The sequence below is a fragment of the Bombina bombina genome, chromosome 4, assembly GCF_027579735.1.
Source record: "Bombina bombina isolate aBomBom1 chromosome 4, aBomBom1.pri, whole genome shotgun sequence".
NCBI lineage: Eukaryota > Metazoa > Chordata > Amphibia > Anura > Bombinatoridae > Bombina > Bombina bombina.
This window is the reverse complement of record NC_069502.1, coordinates 1,121,258,063-1,121,275,814: the sequence shown is the minus strand read 5'-3', so window position 1 is coordinate 1,121,275,814 and position 17,752 is coordinate 1,121,258,063.

Here is a 17,752-nt window from a genome sequence, read left to right as displayed (position 1 = left end):
GAGCAGACATACTTAGATTAGTGATGTCGCAAACCTAAAAATTTGGGTTTGCGAACGGAGAACTTGAACTTCCACAAAAGTTTGCGAACCGGCGAACCGGGTGAACCGCCATAGACTTCAATAGGCAGGCAAATTTTATTACCCACAGGGACTCTTTCTGGCCACAATAGTGATGGAAAAGTTGTTTCAAGGGCACTAACACCTGGACTGTGGCATGCCGGAGGGGGATCCATGGCAAAACTCCCATGGAAAATTACATAGTTGATGCAGAGTCTGGTTTTAATCCATAAAAGGTATAAATCACCTAACATTCCTAAATTGTTTGGAATAACATGCTTTAAAACATCAGGTATGATGTTGTATCGATCAGGTAGTGTAAGGGTTACGTGTAAGGGTTACGCCCGCTTCACAGTGCGCAGTGTAGGTGATATACCTGCCCTGACCATGCTTTGCAGACCAGGTATCAGTGGTCAGATGGACACTTGCCCCAACACTGTGTGCCAGACATGCCATTATAGCAGACTTATATGGCTTTGGCGTTGCTTTTTGGTAATTAGAAGGCTGCTAAATGCCACTGCGCACCACACGTGTTTTATGCCCAGCAGTGAATGGGTTAATTAGGGAGCATGTAGGGAGCTTGTAGAGTTAATTTTAGCTTAAGTGTAGTGTAGTAGACAACCCAAAGTATTGATCTAGGTCCATTTTGGTATATTTCATGCCACCATTTCACCGCCAAATGCGATCAAATAAAAAAAATGTGTTCACTTTTTCACAAACTTTAGGTTTCTCACAGAAATTATTTACAAACAACTTATGCAATTATGGCATAAATGGTTGTAAACGCTTCTCTGGGATCCCCTTTGTTCAGAAATAGCAGACTTATATGGCTTTGGCGTTGCTTTTTGGTAATTAGAAGGCTGCTAAATGCCACTGCGCACCACACGTGTTTTATGCCCAGCAGTGAAGGGGTTAATTAGAGACCATGTAGGGAGCTTGTAGAGTTAATTTTAGCTTAAGTGTAGTGTAGTAGACAACCCAAAGTATTGATCTAGGCACATTTTGGTATATTTCATGCCACCATTTCACCGCCAAATGCGATCAAATTTTAAAAAAACTTTTTTAAACATTTTTTAAAAAGAAATTCCGCAATTTTAGGTTTCTCACTGAAATTATTTACAAAGAGCTTGTGCAATTATGGCACAAATGGTTGTAAATGCTTCTCTGGGATCCCCTTTGTTCAGAAATAGCAGACATATATGACTTTGGCGTTGCTTTCTGGTAATTAGAAGGCCGCTAAATGCTGCTGCGCATCACACGTGTATTATGGCTATCAGTGAAGGGGTTAATTAGGTAGTTTGTAGGAAGCTTGCAGGGTTAATTTTAGCTTTAGTGTAGAGATCAGCCTCCCACCTGACACATCAGACCCCTGATCCCTCCCAAACAGCTCCCTTCCCTCCCCCACCCAACAATTGTCCCCTCCAAAATTTAAAAACCTTTTATTTTAGTACTGGCAGACTTTCTGCCAGTACTAAAATAAAAGGTTTTTAATTTTTTTTATATTTTTTTAGCATATTTACATATGCTGTGGTGTAGCATCCCCCCTTAGCCCCCAACCTCCCTGATCCCCCCCCCAAAACAGCTCTCTAACCCTCCCCATCTGCCTTATTGGTGGCCATCTTGGGTACTGGCAGCTGTATGAGTGGTGGCACTGGGCAAGTGGGCACAGTATACGCTGTGAGCCTAACACACACGCTGGCAGTATGGTGACCACGTGTCCCGTATTGCCCGGGACAGTCCCGCATTTTAAAGGTCTGTCCCAGGTCCCGGGTGCCTCCATTCATTGTCCCGGACTGACTGACTGCTTAAACTGACAGTACACTGACAGCCACGCGGATTGACTCTCACTGGTCTTTCTTAGTTAGTTAGTCTCAGCTTGTTGCCGGCTTCCCACAGCGCAGATAGATAGTGAGGTGAGAGTGTGTTGAGACTCCAGACAACATCATCGCAGGGGGCCAGACTTTACTGCAGACCAGAGGCACCGGATATTAATTTATTTAATACAGTATATGCAAGCAAGATTTGCCCGGCCGGCCCACCCACACCCCTCTGGGTTGCTGTCTAGTCTAGTCTTCTCTAGCTCTATATAATGTGAGCCATCCAGTGGCGTGGGCTACTACTGATGACCTGCCTGGGGCCCGTGGAGGATGTTAAGGTATCAAAATCACCTTTTTTTTGGGGGGGGTTGCGGTCCAGAGGCGGGGGGTGGCGGCCCGGGGGGGGGGGGGGCTGGGGGGCGTCCCTGAATGGCAGTTTGGATATGTGGTCACCCTAGCTGGCAGGCAGGCAACTGCAATTAGATTACACAGGGAAAAAAAAGCAGACTGATGTTCTAGCCCTAAAAAGGGCTTTTTGGGGTGCTGTCCTTACAGCAGAGATCAGATGAGTCCTTCAGGACTGTAGTGGACACTGAGTACACTAGCCTAGCTATCGATTTCCCTATTAAATCAGCAGCAGCTACACTGTCCCTCCTCTCACTAGGAATGCAGCTTCCAAATGAATCTAAAATGGATGCTGTCCAGGAGGTGAGAGGGTCTGGGAGGGAGGGTCTGCTGCTGATTGGCTGTAATGTGTATTCTGACTGTGAGGTACAGGGTCAAAGTTTACTCAATGATGACAAATAGGGGCGGATTTAACATCGCATATGTTCGCCCGCTGAGGCGAACGCGAACATGCTATGTTCGCCGGTATGCTCCAATCACTGACTGCATCCTTATTATTCAAATGCTGTTGTTTTCATTATTTCTTTAACCACTTTCCAAGCATTAAACACAGGGGCTCAATGTGCGAGCCTGCTTCCCACAATGTAAGAAGCAGCAGTCATTAGAATGCTGCTTCTTACACTCTCCTTCAGTCTCGTGAGTAGTCGTGAGACTGAGGGGGCGGGAATTACATGCTCTGATTAGTGTGTAATAATACATAGGGGCCAGCAGACAAACAGATCCGCTTCCTGTATGTAGTGAAGGCGGCGGACAGCTTCACAAGTTTAGAAGCTGTCCGCTTGCCTCATAGTACATGGTGCCCTGTATGAACAAAGGAATATAAAGGAATTAAAGACATATTAGTCATATATTAGAAGTGCAGACCCTACCGCTGCTATTACTTGCACCATGTAAATTCTTGCTCACATGGGATTTAAGGTGCTCTATCATGCATTTACAGGTGAAACTCAAAAAATTAGAATATCGTTCAAAAGTTCATTTATTTCACTAATGCAACTTAAAAGGTGAAACTAATATTTTGAGATAGACTCATTACATGCAAAGCAAGATAGTTCAAGCTGTGATTTGTCATAATTGTGATGATTATGGCTTACAGCTCATGAAAACCCCAAATCCATAATCTCAGAAAATTAGAATATTACATGCAATCAATAAAACAAGGATTGTACATAGAACAATATCGGACATCTGAAAAGTATAAACATGCATATTGTATGTACTCAGTGCTTGGTTAGGGCCCCTTTTGCAGCAATTACTGCCTCAATGCGGCATGGCATGGAAGCTATCAGCCTGTGGCACTGCTAAGGTGTTATGGAAGACCAGGATGCTTCAATAGCGGCCTTCAGCTCTTCTGCATTGTTCGGTCTGATGTCTCTCATCTTAAATCTTGGCAATGCCCCATAGATTCTCTATGGGGTTCAAGTCAGGCGAGTTTGCTGGCCAATCAAGCACAGTAATCCCACGGTCATTGAACCAGGTTTTGGTGCTTTTGGCAGTGTGGGCAGGTGCCAAGTCCTGCTGGAAAATGAAGTCAGCATCCCCATAGAGTTCATCTGCAGAAGGAAGCATAAAGTGCTCCAAAATCTCCTGGTAGACAGCTGCGTTGACCCTGGACTTAATGAAGCACAGTGGACCAACACCAGCAGATGACATGGCTCCTTAAATCAGCACAGACTGTGGAAACTTCACACTGGACTTCAAGCATCTTGCAGTGAGTGCCTCTCCATTCTTCCTCCATACTCTGGGTCCTTGGTTTCCAAATAAGATGCAAAATTTGTTCTCATCAGAAAGAGGACTTTGGACCACTGAGCAACAGATCAGGTCTGTTTTTCTTTAGCCCAGGTAAGATGCTTCCGACGTTGTTTGTTGTTCAGGAGTGGCTTGACAAGAGGAATACGACATTTGAAGCCCATGTCCAGGATCTGTCTGTGTGTGGTGGTTCTTGATGCACTGACTCCAGCCTCAGTCCACTCCTTGTGAAAGTCCCCAACACTTTTGAATGGCCTTTTCCTGACAATCCTCTCCAGGCTGCGATCATCCCTGCTGCTTGTGCACCTTTTTCTTCCACACTTTTCCCTTCCACATAACTTTCTATTAATGTGCTTTGATAGAGCACTTTGGGAACATCCAACATCTTTGCAATTACCTTTTGAGGCTTTCCCTTCTTATGGAGGGTGTCAATTATGGTTTTCTGCACAACTGTCAGGTCAGCAGTCTTTCCCATGATTGTGATTCCTACTGAACCAGACTGAGAGACCATTGAAAGGCTCAGGAACCCTTTGCAGATGTTATGTCTTAATTAGCTGATTTAGAGTGGGACACTTTGAGCCTAGAATATTTCTTTTCACAATATTATAATTTTTTGAGATTGTGGATTTGGGGTTTTCATGAGCTGTAAGCCATAATCATCACAATTATGACAAATCACGGCTTGAACTATCTTGCTTTGCATGTAATGAGTCTATCTCATATATTAGTTTCACCTTTTAAGTTGCATTAGTGAAATAAATTAACTTTTGCACGATATTCTAATTTTTCGAGTTTCACCTGTATATTAACTGTAGTATTTTTTTCTATTTCTATATAAGAATTAAGCAAATAAAATGTATTTGTAACTGAACATAGAACATTAGTGGAGACACTACCTTTGTTACCATGTTATGATTATTTGAATATCTGCTTATATCTTATTGGATGTGTTTCACAATACATTTGTATTATCCATATTTATTTTTCTTTTTTTTTTTCTTTGTTAAACAAGGAGTCAACTTTTTGTTTTTTAATTTATGTTTATTTATTCACTGTCAAATATATTTAAAAAATAAATATATTATTTGGTCATGGAAGATCCCACTCCAAATAAGGATGCAGATACTGATTTTGAACATACCTAAGTATGCCCGCTCTTGATTGGTTGAACAACAATATTGTTATTGAGAGCAGAACTGCAGCATAACCACACAGTAATAAAAAGGAATTTAAAAATAAAAAGTTTAACCACAATATTTATCTACAATATGATGGGTAGCACAAAAATTTAAAGATTTTTATAGTTGATCTTACAATGAAGTTTAGAGCAAAGTTCTATAACAAATACTGCTAATTAACATATAATTTATTCATCAAGTGAACATCATGACATTTTCCAAAATAATTTAATTTACTCCATCTACTCAAGTATAATTATCTTCAGAATGTGTAATTATTCTGAGCACAAAAATATCCCATTCTTTTGGGGGGGGGAAATAATGCCCACAGTCAGTTGTCAGTTACTTATTAACCCTGCAACATTCCCTCCCTAAGCAAGGTAATAACTAATGCTCAGCTACCAAGTACCAATGTATATGATCTGAGAGGATGCAAACCAAAGATCATCACTAAGAAAATTACAGCACTGAATGTATCCAATTTACCACTATTACTCTAGGACACTTTAATTTTTTTAATAACAGATCTTGACATATAACATAATTCATATTTGATATAAAAGTAGTAAGGCCACTAAAACCTTGAAGGGACATAAAACAAGTTGGGTAGAGACAAAATATAATAATATGTACTTTAATCATTTTACCTGCAAATTTATACTGCAGTGCCTCACATTTAACCCTTTCTTTTAAGATTCTGAATTGTACAGCTCTAACTCCTCCCACACAATTTCTTTTATGGCTGTATCTATATCTATTGTTGCTTTGCTAGAATACAAACGTGCATAGGGATGATCTGCTGGAGCATGCCTAGATGCTGTGAAAAGTTGAAATACAATGCCTGTGTCTAAACACTGATAAGGGAGGGGGGAGCACAGTGCTCCAAACAGCATGGCTATTTAAGTATTTTTGCTTATTTTTGAAAATTATGTTAAAATACTTGCCAACAATTTTTAAACATTTTTTATGCAAACTATTTTTACTTAATTAGCCCTTTTAGGATATGCACAGATCTCAACATGTTTTATAACACTTTAATAATATCATATAGTGGATCTAGAGTTTGTAAGGCCCTAAGAAACATTAACACAGTTTGCCATGGTTACATGTCTTGGCATGATGGTGGTACTGGTGGTGCCTGGATTATCATGCTCATGCCCTATTTTCTTATTTCATTGTATTGTTCACATTACTTCTATTGTTGTCTGTTCTGAGCAAAGGACATATCAGAAATTCAAATTTATATAATCATCAATGTCCTAAATTCAAATATCAGGCCATTTGATTTATTGGATATTTTTATATCTATAGGCCTAGATTTAAAAAATTGTAAATGAATTAGTCATACATTTGAGCTGGGGGCTTATGGGTACAGTTCATGTGTTTAGGTGGTGTAATTTATATTCATTATACTGTAAAATTGTTCATTTTACATGTTTCTAACTTGTTTATTGTAAAAAGAAAAACGTGTTTTTTTTATTTTAGCAAGGTTTTGGTCTAGAAATAAGATTATCAATGAGGTATTAATATCTTGCAAAATAAATGTCTATGGTTTTTACCAGTTAAAATAGCAGACATTTAATTATTTCTCACTCTGTAAAATGTATTGTGTAAAAAGGTGCCATTAATGTCTCATTGTACAAACATACGGCTAGATTACGAGTCTTGCGTTAGGCTTAAAAAGCAGCGTTGGCCGGTCCCAACGCTGCTTTTTAACACCCGCTGGTATTACGAGTCTTGAAGGTACAGGTGTACCGCTTACTTTTTTGGCCAGACTTGGAAATACCGCAAATCCACTTACGTCAATTGCGTATCCTCTTTTTTCAATGTGACTTGTATAGCGCCGGTATTATGAGTCTGCCAAAAAGTGAGCGGTAGACCATCTCCTGTCAACACTGGTACCGCATTTTAAAGTCAGTAGTTAAGAGTTTTACACTACAACGCCGTAGCATAAAACTCTTAACTAAAGTGCTAAAAAGTACACTAACACCCATAAACTACCTATTAACCCCTAAACCGAGGCCCTCCCGCATCGCAAACACTAAAATTATTTTTTTAACCCCTAATCTGCCGAACCGGACATCACCCCCACTATAATAAATATATTAACCCCTAAACTGTCGCACTCCCGCCTCGCAAACATTAGTTAAATGTTATTAACCCCTAATCTGCTGTCCCTAACATCGCCGACACCTACCTACATTTATTAACCCCTAATCTGCCGCCCCCAACGTCGCCGCCACTATACTAAAGTTATTAACCCCTAAATCTAAGTTTAACCCTAACCCCCCCAACTGAAATATAATTTAAATAAATCTAAATAAAATTCCTATCATTAACTAAATAATTCCTATTTAAAATGAAATACTTAACTATAAAATAAACCCTAAGATAGCTACAATATAACTAATAGTTACATTGTAGCTATCTTAGGGTTTATTTTTATTTTACAGGCAAGTTTGTATTTATTTTAACTAGGTAGAATAGTTACTAAATAGTTATTAACTATTTAATAACTACCTAGCTAAAATAAATACAAATTTACCTGTAAAATAAAACCTAACCTAAGTTACAATTACACCTAACAATACACTATAATTAAATTAATTCCCTAAATTAAATACAATTAAATACAATTATATAAAATTATCTAAAGTACAAAAACAAACAAACACTAAATTACAGAATATAATAAACAAATTACAAGATTTTTAAACTAATTACACCTAATCTAATCCCCCTAACAAAATAAAAAAGCCCCCCAGAATAAAAAAAAAGCCCTAGCCTACACTAAATTAAAAATAGCCCTTAAAAGGGCCTTTTGCAGGGCATTGCCCCAAAGTAATCAGCTCTCTTACCTGTAAAAAAAATTACAAATCCCCCCATCATTAAAACCCACCACCCACACAACCAACCCTACTTTAAAACCCAAGAATTCTTTCAGCCAATCGGAATTAAGGTAGAAAAAAATCCTATTGGCTGATGCAATCAGCCAATAGGATTGACATTCAATCCTATTGGCTGATCCAATCAGCCAGTAGGATTGAGCTCGCATTCTATTGGATGATTGCATCAGCCAATAGGATTTTTTCTACATTAATTCCGATTGGCTGATAGAATTCTATCAGCCAATCAAAATTGAAGGGACGCCATCTTGGTCAACGTCACTTAAAGGTACCTTCATTCTGTGTTAGCCATCGATTGAAGAGGATGCTCCGCGTAGATGTCTTGAAGATGGACCCGCTCCGCGCCAAATGGATGAAGATAGAAGATGCTGTCTGGATGAAGACTTCTGCCCGTCTGGAGGACCACTTCGCCTGCTTGGATGAAGACTTCTCCTGGCTTCGTTGAGGACTTCGGCCCGGTTGGGTGAAAACTTCTCCCGGTAAGGTGATCTTCAAGGGGTTAGTGTTAGGTTCTTTTAAGGGGGTATTGGGTGGGTTTTAGAGTAGGATTGGTTGTGTGGGTGGTGGGTTTTAATGTTGGGGGGATTTGTAATTTAGATAATTTTATTTAATTGTATTTAATTGTATTTAATTTTGGGAATTAATTTAATTATAGTGTAGTGTTAGGTGTAATTGTAACTTAGGTTAGGTTTTATTTTACAGGTAAATTTGTATTTATTTTAGCTAGGTAGTTAGTAAATAGTTATTAACTATTTAGTAACTATTCTACCTAGTTAAAATAAATACAAACTTGCCTGTAAAATAAAAATAAACCCTAAGCTAACTACAATGTAACTAAAATAAAACCTAGCTAGCTTAGGTTTTATTTTATAGGTAAGTATTTTGTTTTAAATAGGAATAATTTAGTTAATTATAGTAATTTAATTTAGATTTCTTTTAATTATATTTAAGTTAGGGAGTGTTAGGTTTAGGGTTAATAACTCTAATATAGTGGCGGCGACGTTGGGGGCGGCAGATTAGGGGTTACTAAATGTAGGTAGGTGGCGTCGATGTTAGGGCCGGCAGATTAGGGGTTAATAATATTTAACTAATGTTTGCGAGGTGGGAGTGTGGCACTTTAGGGGTTAATATGTTTATTATAGTGGTGGCGACGTTGGGGGCAGCAGATTAGGGGTTAATAAATGTAGGTAGGTGGCGGCGACATTGGGGGTGGCAGATTAGGGGTTAATAATATAATGTAGGTGTTGGCAATGTCGGGGGTGGCAGATTAGGGGTTAATAAGTGTAAGATTAGGGGTGTTTAGACTCGGGGTTCATGTTAGGGTGTTAGGTGTAGACATAAAATGTATTTCCCCATAGGAATCAATGGGGCTGCGTTAAGGAACTTTACATTGCTTTTTGGCAGGTGTTAGACTTTTTTTCAGCCGGCTCTCCCTGTTGATTCCTATGGGGAAATCGTGCACGAGCACGTTACACCAGCTCATCGCTAACGTAAGCAGCGCTGGTATTGGAGTGCGGTAAGGAGCAAAATTTTGCTCAACGCTCACTTCTTGTCTGGGTTGTAAAAACCCGTAATACCAGTGCTGTCTGTAAGTGAGCGGTGAGCATAAACTGCTCGTTAGCAGCGCACAGTCTCTAACGCAAAACTCGTATTCTAGGTGACAGATTGCAGGAAACTGATTTGTACAATTAGAAATTACAGTTTTGGGCTCACTGTATCAAGTGCGCTCCTCTTGTACACTGCACCATAATGTGTAGACACACCAAGATCCATGCACCCTGTCCTCTTCTGAGCCTTTTACAGAAGACACCACACAAGATCCATGCTTCCTGTCCACTGCTGAGCCTTTTACAGAAAACACCACAGCAGATCCATTCTCCCTGCCCCCTACTGAGCCTTTTACAGCAGAGATGACAAAACATCCATTTTCCCTGTCCCCCTATGAGCCTTTTACAGAAAGCACCACACAAGATCCATGTTTTCTGTCACCTGTTGTGTCTTTCATAGTAGACACCACACAAGATACATGCCTGTTGCACCTTACTTGGACTTTTACAGCAGACATTTAACCAGATCCATACTCCATGTCCCCTAGTGCAGCTTTTATAGAAGACTCCACACCAGATCCATGCTTCCTGTCTCCTACTGAGGCTTTTACAGTAGACTCCACACCAGATCCATGCTTCCTGTCTCATATTGAAGCTTTTGCAGAAGACACCACACAAGATCCTGTCACACTATAAGAGGTAGGGTAATGATTCAACTTACCTTAGACTACTGGCAATGACAGATTGTGACTTGTAGGCAAGTAACAAATAACTAAAGAAGTTAACTTAAGAGCTGAAGTACTGTCACACTGATCATTGATAAAATGGGAGAGACCAGGCAGGATTACCAGTAGAAGTCAGGGAAGCAGAAGACAAGTCAGGAAACAGTCCAGTAGTCAAAGGCAGGTCAAACAAAGCACCAGGGTTGAGTCAAGGTCATGGCAGAGTCTAGAGTTCAGAGCCACAGTTCAATCCAATCAAGAGAGATGCCAGGGGTGAGACAAGCCAAGGCCAGGGTACATTTCAGAGTTCTGAGTTACAGACAAACAGGTTATCATAACACAGGCGCATGGTCAAAAACAGATCAAGATCTAAAACGAAGATCCAGCAGTAAGCGCACTCAAACTAAAAAAAGCAAACAATACACAGCCAGAGAAGGTTGTAATGCATTGACTTTTAAAACAAAAAACACACCAAAGAAAGGAATTATGCAGATTAAAAAAACATACATGACTGCCGCTTGGAAAAATCACGCAATTCCCAAAACAACAGGAATGGTGTCAAAAAATGGTGCAACAACAAAAATGTAAAGAAACAAGTTACTTTAAAAATCCATGTTCTATGTCCCATACTGACCCTCTTATAGTAAACACCGCACTAAAACCATGCTTCACCCCACTACTGAGCCTTTATACATCAGAACAAACAAATGCTCCAACTCCCTTATTGAGAACTTTTCAGAAGATCATACAGGATGCGTGTCCTGTACCCATCACTTAGCCTACAGATAAAGCCTGTGTGCCGTGCCACACGTACATATATATTTCTTATTTGTCTTTTTAAAATTTGTGACTTAAAATCTAATTACATTTGAAATACAAACATAAGATTTGAAACATTAAATGACTACTTAATGCAGTAGAATTTCATTATTAAGAAGTGCATAATAAAAAGACAATGATTTAACACCTACTCTGAATTCCAAATAAGCAGTAAACAAAATCTGATAAATGTATTTTTTTTCCCCATTTTCCGGCCCCCTGTATCATGTGAAGACATCAGCCAATCACAGACTAGTATACTTATATTGTGTGAGCTTGTGCACATGCTCAGTAGGAGTTTGTTCCCCAGAAAGTGTGAATATAAAAAGACTGTGCAAAATTTGATAATTGGAAAGTGTCTTAAAACTGCACGTTCTATCTGAATCATAAAAGTTTATTTTGACTTGAGTGTCCCTTTAATTAAATTAATTCCAAAGGAAATTAATTTTTTTACCCATCTTCAGCCATCCTTCAAAGTGGATTAAGAATTACACAGTTTAATGTAAGATGCAAATATGATTTTCCTTGCTTAAACAATGCACATTAAAGTAATTTTCATTAAATTGTGTAATAATACATAGGAAAAAAAAAAACTTTGCAACTCTCATCATTTGTTTGGTTTAATTCTCCTTTAATTTAGATTTGAAATGTTCTCACTTCCTCAGAAAGCCTGCAGACTGCAAACCATGACCCTGCAACATGCCACACGGTGTGATTGAAGTACATAGTAATAGTTACATAGTAATATAGTTAGAAAAGTCTATCAGGTTCAAGTACAAAACCAATATTACAGCATACATATATGTTCAAATTTAAAAGGCTTTTACTTTACATTTTTTTTTGCTATGAAAAATATTTTTGACATGTAAATTCTATTTCTTATGCATAGTAGTTTTATAAAGTAGCTTTGTGCAACACTAATTATATTAAACAGGCCAATAATTTTAATATAAAATAACCACATATATGTGCTAGACATAGAGTACTATGTGGCAATAATGCAATAATGGGAATTCAAATTTGTTGTTTATATTTTCCTGTGTCTGCCATTGGTTTGTTCATCATAAATATAATGACCATTAAAATATATAACTAATACCTTCAGACAAGCAGTGTACTAAGTCTTATCTTTAAGTCCCATTTTGCTACGGCTCCAGAAATATCTTGTAAACAGCTAATAGTTTTGACAAATATTTATCTAGCGCATTACTTCTATCACATATTTGGTCATCTTGAGCCAACAATTTAAATCCTGTGTATATTATATTTTTTTGTATTAGTTATGGCCATGTTACAAACAGTACATTATGAAGGAAATATTTTTGTGTGTATTTATAAGCTTTCAATGATGAAGACTGACATATTTATTGTAGGATAAATCAGAATTAAAAGATAGTTGTAGGTAACTCTCTTATCTTTTATTTAGAGAAATCCTTTAGAGTATTGCAGTAGTTTAATTCCTAATTAATTCCAAAAGAACGAATCGATTGGCAGAAGCAAATTCCCTCACTTTCAAAAGTTTAGCAAATGTAACCTTGTTTAAAACACACAATGACATTAAAGAATTAATATGTTTCAATTTCAATAGTGCTTAAACATGTTTTAAATATTATGTTTACATTTTTATATAATTTATGTTTCTTTTTTTTTTTTAGCATTATGAAACTTTATTAGAAAAGCACACATATAGGGCTAGATTTCAAGTGGCGCAGTATTTTTCTGCTAGAGTTAAGCTTTTTGCACTAGTTGGGTTCGTATAACAAGTTCCAAAAAAACGTATTTCGTGCAATCGCAATTTCGCTCAACTTGTAATATCAGAGCAAATAAAAAGGCTCGTGAAAAAAGACAATATTGCTTGAGTTAAACAGTTTGCGCCTCACTTGTAATCTAGCCCATAATTTATGACTCAGATTTGATGGAGCTCTACACAGGTTTTTATAACTTGATTTTTTTTCTTTAAAAAAAAGTAATGAATTTAAGGGTTGAGCCATAACCTAAAGGTCCGTAACATAAAGCTAAGTAGCCAAGAAACAATTGTGCCACAGAAACAAATACCATCACAATTGGTAGCAATTTGTGTAGCAAAACTTTTCTATGCATATGGGATGTTTGTGAGGTGAATTGCACTTCAAAATGCAAAAAAAAAGAAACCCCGGAACCAGTTTTTTCTTTCATAATGAATGTAAACTTTTTCTGTGCCTTATAAATCTATTTTCGATAGATAGAAAGACAGATAGATGGTTGATAGATAGATAGATAGATAGATATAGATAGATAGAGATAGATAGATAGATAGATAGATATAGATAGATAGAGATAGATAGATATAGATAGATAGATAGATAGATAGATAGAGATAGATAGATAGATAGATAGATAGATAGATAGATAGATAGAGATAGATAGATAGATAGATAGATATAGATAGATAGATAGATAGATAGATAGATATAGATAGATAGATAGATAGATAGATATAGATAGATATAGATAGATAGATAGATAGAGATAGATAGATAGATAGATAGATAGATATAGATAGATAGATAGATAGATAGATAGATAGATATAGATAGACAGACATTCAGACAAATAAAAGAGAGAATATGCAGCAGACAGGATGGGAAAAGGGGTGTGTATAATACATCTTGCCACAAAATATGAACTTTTTTTTCTTTCATTTTTTTAATGTTTCCTTTTTATTTGTAATACTTCAGTCTTTGACAAATATGCAAGAAACACACCAAGGTTTTGAAAATACACTTTATTAACAAAAAAATATCCAAAGGGTATGGAAACATCATATGCAAATTTGTCTTGAGTATATGGGGCATATTTATCTGAGGCACGGGCAGAAATCGCCAGAAATCAACCCCATCTAATACGATCGCACAATCATAAATATACCCCTTTGTCTGCAAATTTTGCAAATTCTTTAAAATTCCTCATAAACTTAATTCATGATAGGCTATATTAAAACTATAGCAAATAACTTCATTATTAAAATATGTTGAATTAGCAGCGTGCAAAGTTCATAAAAGTTTAGGATTTGAAATATCTTTTTTTTCCCATAAAAAAGGTTACATTTGTGTGCAAATAATTGATATTTGATAATTGAGCTTCTTTTTACATTAGTTTATGTGATTCTTTACCTTTTTTATGTTTTCATCACATTGTTGTCTGTATTAGTCATTTTGATTTGCCTCTCCCATAGGGTGATATATATACATATATTATGCCAGCTGATATTAACAATGCTGCTTGTATTATATCCACTCAATACATTTCAGTAGTATGTCATCTTGTAATTTAACTTGGAAAATTGAGGGCTTCCAATTCAGAGAACTGGAAGTGCGTGCTGCAGACTTTGTAAGCTTAACCCTTCTAGCAGAGATGATAAGATATGTTACTTTAAAACAATGCATGTTTTGCTAACAAAATAACATTGATAAGCCTTACCTACTCTGGTAGCAAATCTAGATTAACTCCTCTAAACAAGATAAAGGATGGTGAAGATTTGCCTATTGAAAACAATTGCAGGAAACAAGTATAAATACAAGTGTTTACACTCTGCATTATTATTAATGCAAGATTACAAAACAAGTCTAGTGTTTACAAGGTGTTTTATGCCCCTTTAAATATTGGTGGAAGCCATTAAATAACAGGGGAGTGCTCAATGGTGTTTATGGTGGGTCATATATGGGAAGTTCCTTAAATGTTTAAGTTATGGGGGTTATTTAATGCATTGACGATGGTTGGTAAGTGTTTATCGTTTTCTTTGGATCTAATGCATAGATTTAACATTTCAAAATATTTCTTATATAAAAACACCCTTTATATAACACATGAGGGACAATACAACACATTCTAATATATTTTCTGGGAGCTTTCCAAATAAGTTTTATACTATAAAAATTAATTTCTTTTTTTGCCTTTGTTGAGTAGTATTGCCTGTGTTTTTTAATTCTGCTCCTTTACCCTTATATTGGTATTTGAAATAGTTGATTTAGCCTTTGGTATCCCTACCTATTCTGAAAGTTTCTGGCTTTAGGTCCAAACTATAGATAAGCTGTTTAAACACAGCCTGCAGAATAAATTAAACTCCTAGTGGTGCATAGAAGAGATAATAAAATGTAAATTTTCCATTGTTCTCTCCAATTATTGGTCTTTGTGTTATGACAGATATAAGATAAAGAAGCATGAATAGTAGGTACACAATGTGATAAAGTAATGAGATCTGATTATACCTATGAGCTCAACCCATTTTATTAGGTTGTGGCTTCAAAACACAAAATCAGCTATTTCATATACACAAATAAACCTTAAAAAGCAAATTCTAATACATTTTATATTCTGCAGTTGGTAAAAAAAGTAATTGGAAACACATTAAGGGAAAACAATTTTAAAGTATACTGTCCTTTTAAAGTTCTTGCTCATATTCACCTGTTAATAAACTTATTTTTGTTTTTTAATTAAAAGGTTAAAAGTATTTTTTTTCAAATCACACCTTTAAACTGTGAAATTTGTATATTGAACACAAACTGAGGGCTAGATTACGAAATTAGCACTTCCACGCGAGGGATATCTTTGTTAGACGGAGTCTTTTTGCGCAAGTTGGGTTGCTCTAGTATTACTAGTTGAAAGTAAAAACTTTGCGCACAAGCGCTAACCCAATGCATGCAAAAAGTGTGACTTTAAATATTGCAACCTTAATAACGTATACCCCCATAGAGAGAGATATACAGATAACTTACAAAAATTACCAGTTACCCCCTAACAGTAAAACCCCCCACCCAACCAACCCCCCAAAATAAAAAAACTAACACTAAAAAAACCTAAACTACCCATTGCCCCTAAAAGGGCAATTGTATGGGCATTGCCCTTAAAAGGGCATTCAGCTCTTTTACTGCCGTTAAAAGGGCATTCAGCTCTTTTACAGCCCATTAAATCCCTAATCTTAAAAATAAACAAATAAAAAAATAAATCCTAAAACTAAGCTTCAAATAGGTACTCACCATTCCTGAAGTCCGGTGGAGAAGGTCTTCTTTCAGGCGGTTCCGTTATCTTCTATCTTCATCCTGTACAAAGGCGGCACGGAGCGGAGGTGCAGATCGGTCTTCCCTGATGCGCGGATCCGGAGCTGAGGTCCTTAGTGGCAGTTCTCAGCTGCGGTCCTCAGGGGCGGATTCAGTGGTGGCGATCCTCAGCGGCATGGAGGCTCCACTTCATCCGATCTCCAGCGTACACTGAAAATTTAATGCAAGGTACCGCATTCAATTCAATTTGGGGTAACTTGCATTCCTACTGGCTGAAATTTTGAAATCAGCCAATAGGATTAGAGCTTCTGAAATCCTATTGGCTGTTCAAATCCACCAATAAGATTTTAGTAGCTCTCATCCTGTTGGTTGATTTCAAAATTTCAGCCAATAGGAATGCAAAGTACCCCAATATATATGGGCATTCAATCTTTAGTGTGCGATGGACGATCGCATGAAGAGGAGCCTCCACGCTGCTGAGGAATGCCTCTGCTGAGAACTGCCACTGAGAACCGCCACTGAGGACCGCCTCTGAGGATCCGTGAAGATAGAAGATGATGGAGACGCCTGGAAGAAGACCTTCTCCGCTGGACTTCAGGAACGGTGAGTACCTATTTGGGGCTTAGTGCTAGGATTTTTTTTATTTTTGGGGGATTTTTTCTTTTCAAGATTAGGGATTTAATGGACTGTAAAAGAGCTGAATGCCCTTTTAAGGGCAGTAAAAGAGCTGAATGCCCTTTTAAGGGAAATGCCCATACAAATACCCCTTTAGGGGCAATAGGTAGTTTAGTTTTTTTAAATGTAAAAGAGCTGTTTAACTTAAGGCAATTCCCTACAAAAGGCCCTTTTATGGGCTATTGGTAGTTTAGTTTAAATTAGGGGGAGTTTTTATTTTGGGGGGCTTTTTATTTTCATAGGGATTTTTTTTTTTTTTTTTTAATCATTTTGTTTATTTTTTGTAATTTAATGTTAGGTTTTATTTAAGTGTAACTTAGTATTTGGGGTTAATTTAGGGGGGGTTAGATTAGGGGGCTTAGTAATTAAATTAGTTATTTGCATTGTGGGGGGTTGGCGGTTAAGGAGCTAATAGATGGTTATTAGGTTTATTGCGATGTGTGGGTTGACGGTTTAGGGGTTAATAGGTTAATTAGGTTTATTGTGATGTGGGGTTTGTCGGTTTCGGGGTTAATATGTTAATTAGGTTTATTGCAAAGTGGGGGGTTGGTGGTTTAGGGGTTAATAGGTTAATTAGGTTTATTGCGATGTTGGGGTTTGACGGTTTAGGGGTTAATAGGTTAATTAGGTTTATTGCAATGTGAGGGGTTGGCGGTTTAGGGGTTAATATTTTAATTATGTTATTTGTGGATTAGGGGTTAATTACTTTATTATTTTGCAATGTGGGGATTTGCGGTTAAGGTGTTTGTTAATACTTCATGCGGGAGGTTAGTTTTTTTTTATATTTTATGCTGGCGATTACGTGTTTTTTATTTATTTCTTGCGGGCGGTTACGAGTTTC